This window comes from Uloborus diversus, chromosome 9, assembly GCF_026930045.1.
Source record: "Uloborus diversus isolate 005 chromosome 9, Udiv.v.3.1, whole genome shotgun sequence".
In the NCBI taxonomy this organism is placed as follows: Eukaryota; Metazoa; Arthropoda; class Arachnida; order Araneae; family Uloboridae; genus Uloborus; species Uloborus diversus.
The window spans coordinates 97661394-97678077 of record NC_072739.1 but is presented as its reverse complement, the minus strand read 5'-3'; positions in this window follow the sequence as shown (position 1 = coordinate 97678077).

Genomic DNA, 16684 nt, shown 5'->3' with positions numbered 1-16684 from the left:
AAAATTGAGAAAAATGACATTTTTAGACCCCTGTAAACCAAAAGGGGATGGAATTAAAAATGAAATTTCTTGGCCAATTGAATATTCCATTCAAGTACTATACATTTTATATATATTGTTTTGTGTATTTGGTTTGTAAAAAAGATACAGGTCTTTGAAATTGAGCAATTTTGCTAGTTAATTTACGCACTAAAACAGAAATAAAAAGTGTGAAAACTTCATTGCACTTTCGTAAATGGCCTATATAATATATTATACTGAAAAAACATATTTTAAGTATAAAAAAAACTATTTTAATTTCATAACTTAGAAATATTTGGACATGAATGAGTATTTCATACTTGATTGACAGCTTAAGTAGTTAATTTATAGACTATCTACACACACAAATTTTCAATACACACAATTATATGCTCTGTACATTAACATATCTAAATTGCCTTAAACGTATGCAAACTTGTTTGAGTGTAGTTTTGAAAAAATGAACTCACTTAGTAGTCCTATAGTTGTAATGGTGACTCAAGTATATGGCTTTTTAAAATGCTTTACCAAGGCACATTCATAATTTGATACTTCAAAAATGTACTAGGAGCAAGACAATGACAGGGGTTCTAAATTTAGTGATCAACACAAGCTATGTAATAACTTTTTTGACAATAATGGGCATTTTCCTTTGATAGTCTTTTTAGTAACTCACTATTCTTCATACCTATTGCTAGGGGACAATAATTTTACAGTAATAATATTTAAATACGGTGGCATAAAGCAGTGATTAAATGTTGTATTGGGAATTTTATTTGCAGAGTCAAACCTTTCTTGCAGCATTTTTTCAGCTAGTTTAATGTACTGAATGCTCACAAGGATACATGCAATGGTTAGTAGCAAAAATGCAGAAGGTATACCTACATTTCTGTAGGAATTAAAATGTGACATCTAGTAGTTCTTTGCAAGCTAGTCTTAGTAGTATCAATTCTTTTTACGGTTCTTCCGATTCTGTTACAATGTCCACTACCGTGTGATATTGCATAGAAATGCCATTCAGCTCTCAAGTTGACATCCGTTTCGTGATTACATAAATTAAGAAAGTTCTTTCTATTTTTGTTGTGTATTTGAGTAAAGTATTTCAGTACGCCACATGCTGTGTCACCACCAGAACTATAGTACTACTGTGTGAGTTCATTTTCTTAAAACTACACTGAAGCAAGAAATGAAAAACTCACCATTTTTTTCCTTTCAACTATGTAGATAATGCTTTTGCACGTGTTTAGGCAAGTTACATAAGTTAATGTACAGAGCGTATGTTTGTATGTATTGAAAATTTGTGTGTGTAGATAGTCTATAAATTAACTACTTAAGCTGTCAATCATGTATGAACTACTCATTTGTGTCCAAATATTTCTAAGTTATCAAATTAAAATAGTTTTTTTAATACTTAAAATATGTTTTTTCAGTATAATATATTATATAAGCCATTTACGAAAGTGCAATGAAGTTTTCACACTTTTTATTTCTGTTTTAGTGCGTAAATTAACTAGCAAAATTGCTCAATTTCAAAGACCTGTATCTTTTTTACAAACCAAATACACAAAACAATATATATAAAATGTATAGTACTTGAATGGAATATTCAATTGGCCAAGAAATTTCGTTTTTAATTCCATCCCCTTTTGGTTTACAGGGGTCTAAAAATGTCATTTTTCTCAATTTTCTGATCGTTGAGGGGCTGTAATTTGTAAAGGGTAAACAAACACACAATTACAGCTGTATTTTCTCATTAGTGTGAGTCCAGTGATTAGTTTTTGCCATATTTCATTTTGCGTTTCCGTCCCCTAAACGAGTTATGACCCTTTGAAATGAGCAAAAATTTTACATTTGACCTCGAACTTTAACCTGTTGCCATTATTTTAATTATTAAGTTACACCCACGTAACTCAGCATGTGAGACTATCATCTTATGCACTTTAACATCAAAGCGTAAAATTAACTGCCATAAATGTAATTCAAATAGATTTTGGCCTAAATGCAAAGGTCTAAAAGTCCCATTTTTGACTGCAAAAATCACTTTTGATGACCCCTAAAAAATCAAGGGTTAAGGTTAGGGAAAAAATAAAAGTGGTTTTAAACATCATTCATATGCATCTTTTTGGGATATGAGTTTCAAAAAAATTAAAAATGGTCGAGCGAACTCATCCGTTGAATCTGTATGGAATGACCCTATTATTAAAGAAAAGCTGCCATGCTGCATGATTCTGTGACCTGTTGAAGATCCTTTGAGTGTATTTTTGGCTCAGACACTCTCAGCTAAATGTGGGGTAGAGTGAAATGGTGGAATAGTTTCAGTTTGCAGCGCCAACTATCTAGCAATATTTTAACATATTTGATTCTAATCAAAAAATAAATAGCTCTAAAGATCAAGGGAAAAAAAATAATGCAAGTCATTTTCAAAGTTTGATATTCAAATTCTTATATTTTGTGGTTTATCAAATATTAATTTTTTGTTATTATGAACGGATGAAGCTTTTGATATTGATGTTTTAAGTATCAATTGAAATCCACTGACGTCCAGTGCTAGTAGTTCTGATAGTTAATATTATGCACCTTTTGATATTAAATAAATTTGTCAAGTGCACATAGGAAATTGAAATAGTTTATGTCAGGGGTTCTCAACCTAGGGGTGATTTTGCTCCTCAAGGGGGCAATGGGAGGCCATGAATATTTACAAGATAAAATATAGTAATAATAAAAAGACAGCAAATATCAAAATTGAAAGAACAAGCAAAATCGATTGTTCAGAGTTCAGACATGGAATCACAAGATTAAAAAAAAAAAAAAAAAAAAAAAGTTCTGGAGCTACTTCCTCATATTTCGGTTGAATCTTAAATAAGTACTTCATCACTCATCGCTTCGTAAAAAGCAATGTAAAATTTCCCGTCGGAATAAAAGACGGCAGTTCCTAAAAATCCCCTTTCGCATTAATCCCTAAAAATTACTATTCAAATGAGAAACTTCGTGAATAAAGTTAACACTACCATAAAATTATAATGAATAAGAAAAAAATATCTAAAAGAGTCATTAGAATGAAGGCAAGACTTCCAAAAAATTCCATTAGAATGAAAATAATAGTCTCTCGAACTCTTTATTAGAAACCTCTATTAGGATTAGAATGCAGGTTACGGTTTTCCAATTTCGAATAACATCAACAATCGCTTTAGAAATATCTGGAGAAAATAGTTCCCAAAACCCCTTCCAGAATAAGAAAAAGAAAATTCAAAATAACAATAACATTATCTCTTTTAATCCTCAGCAGAATTGGAACAATAAAAAATTCCTCTCTAAGTTCTCTAAAAGTCTCCATTAGAATAACGACGTCAATCCCTTAAAACTCGTATCACATCAACCATTTTTAAACATCGTTAACGGCAAATCTAAAAGTTCAGAATAGATTAAAGTGAATAATAAAAATTTCCATTAATACTACTGAAATCTTTGAAGTATCAGCAGGACAAGATGATTAATAAATCTAGGAAAAAATAACCAAAGAGGAAAATTTTTGAATCCCGGCCCTGATTACAGGAAAAGCCTCAAAGCAAAAGCAAGAATTTTATTTGTTCATATGCAAGAAAAAATGGCAACAGATCTTTCTTCTCAATGATTTTATTCGCGATTATTGTATTCGCTTGTGCAGGCGATAAATTTCCAAAGAGGCTATTTCCTTCAATTCAAAATACTACTTTTTAGTCTCTGAAATTGATAGAATAAGCCAAAAAAAAAAAAAAAAAAAAAAAATGTAGCCAGAAAATTTTTTTATTTTCCCAACCGTTATTTTTTTGTTTAATTTTTCAAAAAATTCCGATTTTGGAAATAAGACGTGGTGTTTATGATGTCACAAGTGATGTACTTAGGCGCGCTACTCCATTGTCGCATTAAATCTTTATGCTTTGCTATCAACCGCATTGCCAGGTTATAATAATTTGCGCTGTGCGCTAATGGCATCAGTGAATGGCATTTAATCACTTGTGATGTCATGTGCAGGAGCTTGAAGAATAAATTTCAATCTGCGCATCGATTTAAATAATTGTTAAAAAATATTAAACTTTTACAAATTATTTAAAAAATGGTTAAATCCTCTGTTTTTAAGTACTCTCTTCCAGAAAAAAACTACTTTTAAAAAATTTCGGAACCAACCCCATTTAAAATTGATTTTCCCTTCTTAAAAATGTTAAACTGTTTTCCTGGTCAATTTAACCACTTTTGAGTTCACGAACCTATTGAAGGAAATCTTCCAAGGCGTAATTTTTCACTGGCTTTCGAATGAAACTGAGGCGATCGGTAAAGAATTTCGAGTAGAAAGAGCCATTTTCGGGTCCAAAAATCAAAATTCGAGAGGTTTGGTTTCTTCTTAGCATTTGAAAATCCCCTTACGAGCCTTCCCCGAATGCAAAAGTACCTTCCGGCCAAATTTGATCGAGATACGACGTAAACTGTGAATTTTTGTCAGGAACATACATGCACACATTCACATATATTATTCTTTGCTTCATTAATACGGATTTATTATTTTTAGTTTAAGAGTTATTGGATAAAATAACTTCTTTAAAAATACATTTTAGTTCAAATTAAAATTAAGCATTTTTTTTTTTTGCAAAAATATCAATATTCACTAGCGCAAACTTATGGTTTTTTTTAAGGATGAAAAGAAAGGGGGAGGGCAATGGGTGTCAGTTAGTCTAAATTGAGCCATGGGCTCAAAACGTTTGGGAACCACTCGTTTATGTCGTTCGCTTGCTCATTCATATATTAAATTATTTACTTTTACATTTTTTTTTTTAAATGAAGAACTAAAGGTAGTCATTGAAAAATATATGTAACGTAAAACTGCCTTTCAGCAATTACGTTTGTGGTATCACCTGAGAAATGAGCTCGAGAGAGAACATTTACTGTAATTAAAATTTCATAATAGTTTGAATGTAAAGATGATAGTCTAATGTCTCTCTAGTTTTAAGTTCAGCTTTAAAAACACCTATTAGGTCCAAAAAGAAATTCTTCAGCTTAAAAATTAATTTTAGCTATAATAGTTCTAATTCTCTATTCTAAGTCTCATGTGGTTTGTTCTGTGTCGTCGAAGAATGCTTCAAGGAGTCTTCCCACGTGCTTTTAAGTATACCCAACGAACACTCTCTGGAGATAGGTTGATATCTCCAGATGGTGTTGGTGCCCTAACTGGGAGGGGGGGGGGTTGCCAAGTTAGGACCAATTTGCCCGCTCTTTCCACAATCTTTTGAGTCGAAACATGTTGAAGCTCTAGTGTGCTAAAATATATATGCAAGGTGGCGACAAAAACGGTAAATCAGGGAGTTTTATCAATCAGGGAAATGTCGGGAATTTCGAAAAACGAATGAAAATTCAGGGAATATTGATTTAATGAAAAAAAAAAAAAAAACCTTGCAAAATAAAGTACCATAATTTCCTGCGCATTATCCTTTGATTATCTGTATAAAAAAGTAAAATTAATGCGGTGTGTGTAAGGTTGTTTATTTTACGCAGCTTGAATTTTCCTTTCATGCGCTCCATGCTATGTAAAATAAACATCCTTACAGGTGAGGAATAAGTCATCATTACTGCCTTAGCGCCCTTGATTTTACTCATTGACTTAAAGCACTAGCGCAACCAGGATCAAAAAAAAAACATCTGGAGGTTTTTTTTTGACCTATAATACCTTCTGGAGAGGGTTTTTGGTGAAAAACCTTTTGTAGGGTTTTTTTTTTGATGAAAAAAATCTTTTGGAGGAGGTTTTTTGATCAAAAATACCTTCTGAAGGGGGTTTTGATCAAAACAGCCTTTAATATGCTAATAGCTTCATAACTACTGCATTAGAATTTACATTTATGTTAAAAACCAAGAGCTCTGGGGGGTGTTTTCAACCTCCCTCGCTGCGCCCTTGCCTTCACTCATTGACTTAAAGCACTAGAGCAAGCAGAAATACCTTCTGTAGTTTTTTTAATCAAAAAAACCTTCTGGAGGGTTTTTTGACCAATAATACCTTCTGGAGAAGGTTTTTTTTTTTTATGAAAAAGACATTTTGGAGATTTTTTTTTTTTTGATCAAAAATACCTTCTGAAGAGGGTTTTGATCAAAACAGCTCTTTCATATGCATGAACTACTGTATTAGAATTTTCATTTATGTTAAAAACCAATAGCTCTGGTGGGTGTTTTCACCCCCCCCCCCCCTTCGCTGCGCCACTGACTTAAAGTAATTAGCGTACTATAATCACGATTTCAAGAAGAAATTTTTATTTTATAGATTAACTTTGATAAAAGATTCTTCTTCGTGTTTTTAATTTAAATACCAAAATCGAATGTCAAATCAAATTTGCTTTTTGCCATTTTATTATTCGCTACCGCTGCAGATTATACGAATGTCTCTTTTTTCTTCGTCAAGCTTTAAAAATTCTTTTATTTTAAAACCAAGTTTATTGTATTTCTTTTGAAATTAATTGAATGCTTTTTTTTTCGTTTCAAAGTTGTTTGTTACAAACGTAGTCAACGATTTTTTTCCCCCACAAATAATAAAGTAATTTGAAATTGAGTTACCTTGTGCACATAAGCAGTTTTTTTAAATTATTTTTAAGAATTAAAATGCTGTATTTATTTGTTAAAACATTAGTTCATGATAGGAGAATAGCTCTATATGAATGGATGTCAAAAGGTTTCAATTTGTTTTACCAAAAATATGTCTGTGTTATTTACATTAGTATAATTACATTACTTCTATTATTTTACATGTTATTCTTGCAACAATTATTATATTCCTTGAAAATTTGTTTAAAATTATTTCAATATATTTATAATTATTTCTAGCTTGACAGCCCTGATTTTGGTCAGAATACGAAATCTTTTTACCCATTTCATGTCTTCAACATTATTCATGAACGCAAAAAGAAGTAGGTTACTAAGAAACCTAAGAAACTTTTTAAAAAATGTTTCTGCCCTTTCAAATTAAATAAAGGAGGTTTTTTTCATCCTTTTCTTTAACAAATACTAGTGTCACCCGCACGGCTTTGCCCGTAGTAGAAAATTAAAAGGTCTTTTGGTTCGCATGTAGATTTACAAATAATGTATAATGAATTTCTCGCCAATTGGCTTACCCATGTTACGGTTCCACGTTGTGATAACTTTGTAATTTACTCGTCCATCTTATGATAATTTTGCTCGGGAAAATGTTCTTAATCCCTTTTGACCAGGACGTGCTGTCAAAGCTCAACCCCTTTCTTTTCAACGCGTGTCGCAGGGAAGAGTGGAACTCCTCCAGACATGCTGCCAAGGTCCGTCCCGCCCATTTCTCCCCTCAACACGTGTAGCAAACGAGTTGAATTCCTTTCAGCCAGTCGTGTTTTACTAATCACAACTTTCTGTAATATTTATGAAGTAATAATCTAGATTTTAAATCTCTGGAATTGCTATCTCCTACTACTGCTCTAAATTACTATTCACATATTTTATTATTGAATTTAACTACTCATATTCAACATTTATAAAACAATATTTGGAACAAGTTATTTCAATATGAAATAGCTAAATGCATTTAGTTAGGATTGTAATGTTTTGCATAACCTGAAATGATACGTAATAATAAAAAGCAATAAAGGAATTCCCTCCCCCCTTCCGCGCAACAGCAATTCGTTGTTTTTCTTTTAACGCTGGGGGGAAAAAGCACTGCAAATTTATACATCTATGCATACTTTTTACATACTATGTTTGTATATGTATATTTTTTTCTTTATTTGTGCATTTTTATGTTTCGAATCTCGCCATATTTGAGACTAAGTGATCGTAATAGCGGTATACCTAGACTTGCCTTATTTCCGAAATGTTCAACCAGGACCCCCCCCCCCCCACCGTGGGTATTTCAGAAGGTACACACCCCGGCTGGTTTTCAGAGTGTTTTAGAAGGTAGTTTATTCTCAATGCTATGGATAAATGATTACTAATTATCAGCCTAAACCAGGAATAATAAATGATACATGACGCAAGCAGATACATTTAAACAATTTATTTTGTAAACGTTAATCTTTTGAAGTTACTTCAGCAAGAAATGAGGAATTGAATTTTGAACAATATTTACTTGTTTATTGCATTGGCTAGGACTTTTTTAGAAAGTCTTTTTTGTTTTAAATCTTTTTGTAAAATTCCTTACAAGCAAATCCGATAGTAATTTTATAGCTCATAAATTACAAATCTGTACCTCAGAGCTAAACTAACGTGATTCACATACGCTACTTTACAGGAGAGAAAAAAATATGTCATGTGAGTGCAATTTTCGAAAATATGTAAAATATCCGATATTTTCAATCAACGCAAACTAATGTCTTCAAAATAGTAAATGCATCCTCAAATCACTCTTTATTTATTATTATAATGTGCAGACTTAAAATTAAGGTTTCTTTAATTATTCATATCTAATATTCCATTTTACATTTTAGTCAATTTTAATAGAGTTAATATAGCGTTAGCTGTTCTACTCATTTGTCTTCTGTTAGCTACTTTTACACAGTTATATGATTCAGAAAAAAACAATATGCAACAGTCAGGGGCACAGTCATAAGACATTTTCTTTTGTTCCAACCAATGGTTAACATTTAATTAGGTACTTTTAATATGCATTAATATTGTTACATTACTAATAATTTTATGAATAAAAAATACATTATTTTGTTATATTAATGTGTAATAATACATCATAAAACTATAGTGCATAACTTTTTAGGTATTTTTAATAATAAATGAGCTATATTACTATGATTAATATAATTTTTATACTGAAAATACCGTAGTTGGAAAAATAAATATCGAAAATATCAAAATATCATGATATTTTCAGAACAAATATCGGATATATATCGGCGAACCCTAGCAGTAATAAACAGAAAATTCAAATTTTTGGACTTACGTCAGTCTGGCTACGAGGTACAGAAATGAAAAATTTATTATTTTAAATAATCCTTCACGGTTAATTATTTTTATATTTTTTTGGTCATCTGTAATGAAACTTATATTTTACCGAGACGTGAAGTAAACTGGCCGGGACACTGGATTTTTGAATGAAAATCGGGACTGTCTAGGATCCCGTTTGAAAATCGGAAAACAAATACTAAATCCAACATTCACTGAATTATGGCGTATTTAACAAAGCTATTATTAAAGAAACACTAACAATCACATGGGATCTAGTATGGGGCGCCTCGATGAGAGGCTCAGAAGGACAGTGTAACCTCCCCAAAAAATTCTCATTTGAAAAATGTGGAAACACTATTGCAACATTGAGATTCTTCTTACAAATTTTAAAAATTGTTTTTAATGATGCATAATGTTGCTTCTCATTAGATGTTATGTAAGTATGATATAATGTGCATGCTCATGTTTATCATTTGGAAAAAGTAGAACTTCATTCGAAAATTTGAGAATCCACCTCTCCCCTCCCCCCCCCCTCTCATTTTATTTCGGAGTGCCCCTGCTAGTAGTTAAGACCTAAGTGACCGAGCTAGGTATCAAATCAAAGTTATGAAAACACAATTAAAGCAAAAAATAGTAAACAACGAAATACTTTTAAATTATAGTGGTAAAAAAAAAGTCGCAGCAAAAAAGTTGTTAAAATAATTTTACGAATTTTCATCCCCGTAAAAGGTTTATTAATTAGTATGAAGCATGAATTATGATGATTTTTCTATAAAAATCAAGGTTTTATAATTATTTTTGCTTAAGTTGTTCCAAGGAATTGAAAGATCATATGACTTGTATCAAGCAATCGCACAGATTAAATAGTGATTTGAGATAAATATCAGGCTTTGAACAAATTGAGATCAATGAAAATTCTGGATTTGTTGCTTAATAAAGTACAAATAGTTAAGCTCTGCTGAAGTTTTATTTTAATTATAAAACGGTTTAAACCTTTATTTATTTTTCTCTATTTATTATTATTCCTTTTTTTACATAAAAGAATAGTTATAAATTCTCACTTAACCATTTCCCCATTTCCATCTTCCTACAAAATACTGTAGATCTTAAGCAACTCCATAGAAATTTCCTTTACTAAGAGTCAGGTCCCATTCTTCTGAATTTCTTCCCCCTCTCAATGAAAAAAATTCCGAGGCTCTTTATTTTTTATTGAAAAGAAAAAGCTACAAACGATTCAAGTTTTGATTTTTTTTTTTTTTAAACTATTCATTTTCATATACTTTTCCATTTTTAATAACAATAAAAAAAAAATATTATTATTGTTCTTTGCTAACAACTGAAGGTTTTTTTTTTTTTTTGTATAAATGTTAACACAATAGCTGCCTGGTGTTGTGCAAAATTTTTGCTCTTACTATACATTGTTTATTTAGTTTTTTTTTTACTTACACAGAATTGAAATTGTATGCTAAGAGATAAATGTTTGTTTTTCTTTGTGATTAAAATAATTATAAGCTGAAGTATTAGACAGAATCGGTGAATTTAAAATGTTTCTGATATTAATGATTGAAATTTGCGACCAAAACCCAAGGCTAATCAGTTAGAGTAAATAAATTTGAAAAAATATCCCTTTTTTTTTATATTTTTTATAATGTGTTTTGAGTACAACATCTGCCTAAATGTGCGTAAAACGCGACGTAAGTGCACATAAAAGTTGAAAATTGATCTTTTACGTGTACTCTTTGGTTTTCTTTACAGCATTGTGATTTTATAACAGTTAAAGTTCCTAAATTATATGTTAGTAGCGAATAAAGCCGTAGCTATAAATTTATTTCCAAAAGGATACTTAGTTTGTTTTCGTTCAATTTGAAATCTCACGGCTTTTATTTATTAATTTATTTGAAATGTAATTGAATGTCATTGTCGTCGATTAAATTATGTTGCATCCATTTACAGCACAATCATTAATTAAATGTAGATTTTAAGCTTAGAAGAAAGAGAAGTGGATATTTCATTCTTGGAATCAAGTTTTGCTTTTAGCAGATGCTTACAATAAATAGCAAGGAGGTTTGCTTAGAAATCTTTGCGTTGATAAGAAGGATGCACTGAACCTTGAAACCCCAACCTGATGAAAGGGTATTGTTTGCATGTGTGAATACAGAAGGTGGGCCCCTGCGCTCCGGGGTGCCGCTCTCAGGAGAGGGGAAAGGAAACGCAGGATTCTACGCCTTGGACCGTTTGACAACGAAAATTTAGTGTCAGAAAAATACGTGTAAAACGCTAGCGACGTGATCTTGCTACGGCGTGATAAGACGTGCAAAACCGCCGGTAAGTTAAAATTGGAATAGAAAAAGAACAAAATCGAATTTTCGAAAAATCGCTTCGTGGTGCACACCCCCATGCATCAAACTAATTCTGCGGGAAGTTTCATGAAAATCGGCCGAACGGCCTAGGCGCTATGCGCGTCACAGAGATTCGGACAGAGGGACTTTCAGCTTTATTATTAGTAAAGATAAAGATTATGTTGATCTACAAAAACAATCTAAAACAAAATTGTTGTTCTAGATTCTAGATCAACAATTGAGATTTTAAACTTGTTAACTTCTGCCTCTCTCTTTCTGGATCTCTCCTAATAGTAATTGAATAGAAATATGTGTTTTGTAGTGCTTTATGGTCATTCCATGTCAAATCATCCAGAAATTTTTGAAAATGGCATCCACTATCTCCTATTTTGTTCAAATTTGGTGCACTTGTAGATTTTTTGATGCTGATTATAAAAATATAAATTATTTTGAGATTTATGAAGGGGTTGAAAACTTACAAGCCTTTAAATATATACCAAAATGATTTTTTTTTGCTGCCATTTTGATTGACACAAAGAGGTGTATAAATGGCTATAACTCATTAACAAATTATCACAGCTTTGAATTTTTTTTAATTTTGTTCAATATGATGTAAATTTGAATTTAAACTGGGTTTAACTTGTATAACTTTTTAAATTTTTTTTTTCTGTGAGGGTTTATTTTTAATTTTTTGACTCCAAAACGGAGTAACTTTGACAGAAATTTACTCAAAGTATACCCCTTTTGATTTTAACCAAATTGCATGCGCAGGTACCTCTAAGTGTGATAAAAACAGATTTCCTTTTATTTTCAGTCAATGAAAAAAAATTTAAAAAGTTATACAAGTTAAACCCAGTTTAAATTCAAGTTTACATCACACTGAACAAAATAAAACAAATTTAAAAGCTCTGTGATAATTTGTTAATGAGTTATAGCCATCTATACACATTTTTCTGTCAATCAAAATGGCGGCGAAAAAATCATCTTGGCATATATTTAAACTGTCTTGTAACTTTCAACCCCTTCAGAAATTTCAAAATATTTTATATTTTCATAATCAGCATCAAAAAAATCTACAAGTACACCAAATTTTAACAAAATTGGAGATCGTGGATGGCATGACCTGGATGATTTGACATGGATTGATCCTTCGCCAACTGCATTTCTGTATTTTTCTTATTTTATGATGATCTAATTTTTGTTGTTGTTGTATGTGTGTGTGTGTGTGTGCGTGTGTACATGTTTTTTTTTTTTGTTCTCCACCTACCCCAATATTTATGTTTTATCTATTGATTCTCATTTAGTTTTCTAGTTTTCACTCACTTTTCTTTGTTTTTACAAGTTGGTAAATTATTTCTATTCCTTTCTAGTACTAAACAAGATATGATTTGCTCTAAACCAGCAGCAATTCTCAAGCGATCCACGGAAAAAAATAGACCGGTCCTTTTTTACCTGTCTGCATTAAAAAAATCCCCTTATTCAAAATAAATAAATAATATTGGAAATAAAATTGCAAATAAATAAAGTTAATGTACAATATTTTTTATGCTAACTTTGGAACTACTTTCATAGTTTTCAGTGATTTTACTCAATCACTCATTTACTTACGCATAATTACTACTGTAATTACTTTAACATTTAAATTTTATTGTGTGTAAATCACATTAAAAATCTTACAATTGGTTTATATAACACAGTTCTACACCATCAAATATATTTTTTTTCTGCTCAAAAAAAAAAAAAAAAAAAACTTAACTGGCCCACAAATGTTTTTGAAAATATTTGTGGGTCCGCGGTCGAAAAAAGATGAAAAATTCTGCTCTAGAGGCTCCAAAAGCTTGTTTAAGCGCCCATTCAAAATCAATAATTGATTGTGAAAAGTCAAATAACTCGCTGTGGAAACTCTAAATATTTTATCTCGAAATGAGCGCGTGCACCATTGGTGTTCGATGAAAAGAAGGTATTATTTCTTTCTATACATCAGAGTTTCTCAAATTTTTCCATGATTTGACCACCTGGAAGAGCCATCGACCCGTATCAAAAACCCAATGAAATCTTAAAAAAAAAAAATCCCCCTCCCCCTCCTTTTTCTAATGGAGATTTGACTAAAATTTTACAGCTCACTGTCAAGCCGAACTACCAAAAAAGATTTAATCATGCAATAAAAAATGAAAAATTACATTTATTTCATAAAAAGTTTACAGGACTAAGAGAAGGAGTTAAAAGTCAGTTTAACATTTGAGCAATGTTTAAATATTTTCTTTCATATAAAAAACAAATTTTAAGAAAATCTATTTGAGCAAAAAAAAAAAAAAAAATCATACAATTATCTACCGATTTATGGTAAAAGTGTTCCGAGAAATCCCCTGATTATTGACTGACATGGCTTTTGCTTTGGGGCTTTTAAGAAATCGCAATTACAATTCTATTAAGAAGCTATGAAATTAATGAATTTAAATGTTATTAAATAAAAATCAAGCAACCTGAAAGCTTTCATTTTCTAAACGAGGGTTATACAAGGAAACAAATTATTCGTCTGCGACGCAAAATAAGAACTGAAGCGAAATGAACGTTTCGGTTTTGAATATTCGCGTGAAGCAGCTATCACTATTTAGTATACGAGGGCGGCACTAATCGAATCTGTTGGAAAATTGATTGTTCGAGAATGATTAGCGAATATTCATTCATATGTACGAAACAGAACGCATTCTAAATTATGATTCATAAATTAACTACCGCCCACTGGGTCGTGATTAACGTCAATTGTTCGAAATAGTAATTTGAAAGATGCGAAATTTATTGAATGATTTAGAATGTGTGGTTTCGTTGTGCCTGCAATAATGAAATTTTGTTCGCTCGAAAATGGCAACACATCTTGACTTCAGACCAGCTGCTGTAAAATTTGATAAAGACGAAGCTGGGTAGAAAAATACATCGTGTGCGATGCTTCAAAATGTTTTTTTTTTTTTTTTTTTTTTTTCAAATGTTAGAATTTATTCAGTAAGTTTTTGAATGCCACACCTTTTCAAAAACTATCATTTTTTTTTCAAAAACCAAATTCTGCTTGTACTTGGAAAATGACAGAACATTCTGAAGGATTTCAAAGTAGACACTAAAATTTCTCATTAAAGTCTATAATCTATATATATATAAAAATGGACTTTGGTAAATTTGTTCCCTAAGATCTCAGAAACTACCCGGCAGATTTGCTGAAACTTTCACCGTTTGTTCTTTTTGGTACTGGGGAGGTTTGTAGACCAGTTCGATAAAAATCCGATTGATAGTTCCTTTTGTATTCTAATTTTTCCAAATTTTCACATAAATGCCTCAATATGACGGTTAAAAAATACGTGCACATATTAAAATTATGTGTCCATCGAAAGCGCTTATTTTTCTGCTGAAGATGGCATCTGTTAGAAAGTTCTAAGTTGTATGAAAAACGAGTTATGGGCTTTTTTTGTTCCATGTTCGAAGGCTTTTCTCAACTCAATTCATTATTTAGTGTATCATCTCAACTCCCAGTTCATAGTTAGAATTGTTGAATGTTTTTGTGTTTCGTCTGACTGTTTGAGGCTTTTCTCAAGTCAAATCTTAAAGTAACGTTTTTTCCTCAAGATTGGCTAATAATAACTATAGATTTGTTTGATTATTTTCAATTTAAACGGAACTTTAGTGTAATTAATGGTTTTTTTTTAATTATTTGTGCTAATTGGATTTTTTATTCATTATCCAATCTAACAGCAGAAATTATTTTGGAAACATTACGGATGAAATTGTTTAGCGCCATTTTATGGTGACCAAAAGTATCTTAGCATATGGCGACAATATCTCTTTAACAAAAATTGGTAACATATTGTTTTTCAAATTAAGGAGGGGGAGCATTATCCAAGGTATCCCAAAACGATTCCCGCAAATTCGGTAATATTTTAAATCACACCAAGAACCCACAATTGAAAATTTCCAAAATAACTAAAGCAAGTTTAAGGGGATCACGGGAGCGAGGCTACATTTTTTTAAACAGTTCGTTCTTCAATATACATACAGAGAAGGTAAGATTCAATGTAAAAAAAAAAAAAAAAAATAAAATAAGTATTAACTAATAAATCTTTTTAAACATGTGAAATTTAATTTCATATTTCGGAAATTCTTCAAATTTGTATACGCTTAAATTTCGTATTTTCGTGTTTAAATGAATACTATTTTGCTCTTTTTACTTCTATTCTATTCTATTCTATTCAAGAGTCACAACTGACTTCAACTGTATTTATGTCGAGGACTGCATACTAAGTGCCTTGCTTCCATTATTTTATATACCGATAGATGGCAGCACCATCACCGGATCGAACAGTTAGAGAGAATTTTGAACTAGTCCAGGAGCTAATAGCTACCTAGTACTAGCACCCCCCAGAGGTATCGTTTCACTTGGAGGACATTGAGACCACGAGCATATTTAACGTCGCCCAGTCCCCTTTAATGACGACGGTGGGTCTTCGACCAGCGAGGATCGAACCCGAGGCCCTCCGGTCCCGAGTCCAATGCCTTACCGATCAGGCTACCACGGCCCCTCTTTTTACTTACTGCTACTTTAGTTTTATGAGTAAGGAAGAAGCTAGATTTTAAGGCACGTCAAAAAGGTGTGTTTTAAGTTCTTTCACTTAAAACAGAAAACAAATGCAAGTAACGATTGTTTCTGATAATTATTGCTAACCCAGGCAACGCCGGGTATTTTTGCTAGTAATATCTAAACAATGAATGGCACCAGGAGTGTAGAGAAATAACTTACATAATTAGCAACATTTATTTTAAAAGATTTATGGTGCATTCCATTCAGGGACGGATACAAGGAAGGGGCGATGGGGGCAATCGCCCCTCCCTTGAAGGACTCTGCATCGGTAATTTTTCGAAAATGAGGTTCAAAAAACCTCAAATTTAAACGAGTTTCATTGTTAATAGGATAAGTGAAGTTTTGGTTTATGACCCTATCTCGGAACTGTTTCGGAATTAAAGTCCAAAACCTTTGTGATCAATATTTTAAAATCAGTATACATAGTAAAAAGTAAGTAATAAAAGTCAATCACCCCTCTCTTGAAACATTTCCGGATCCGTCCTTGATTCCATTCAAAAATAGAAAGGCTCGTGGTGGTCTGATCGGTAAGGCATCAGACTTGTGACCGGAGGGTGCCGGGTTCGATTCTAGGCAGTCAAAGATCCACTGTCTTCATTTATGGTGACTGGGGAACGTTAAATATGCTCGTGGTCACAAAGTCCTCCAAGTGAAACAATATTTCTGGGGGTGTTGGACCAGGGGTTGCTCGGTTTCCGTAAGGGCTAGATGAAAAAAGCAGAGCTGTCTTCAGCAGGACAAGATTTCATTTTTTTGGGGGGGGGGGTGT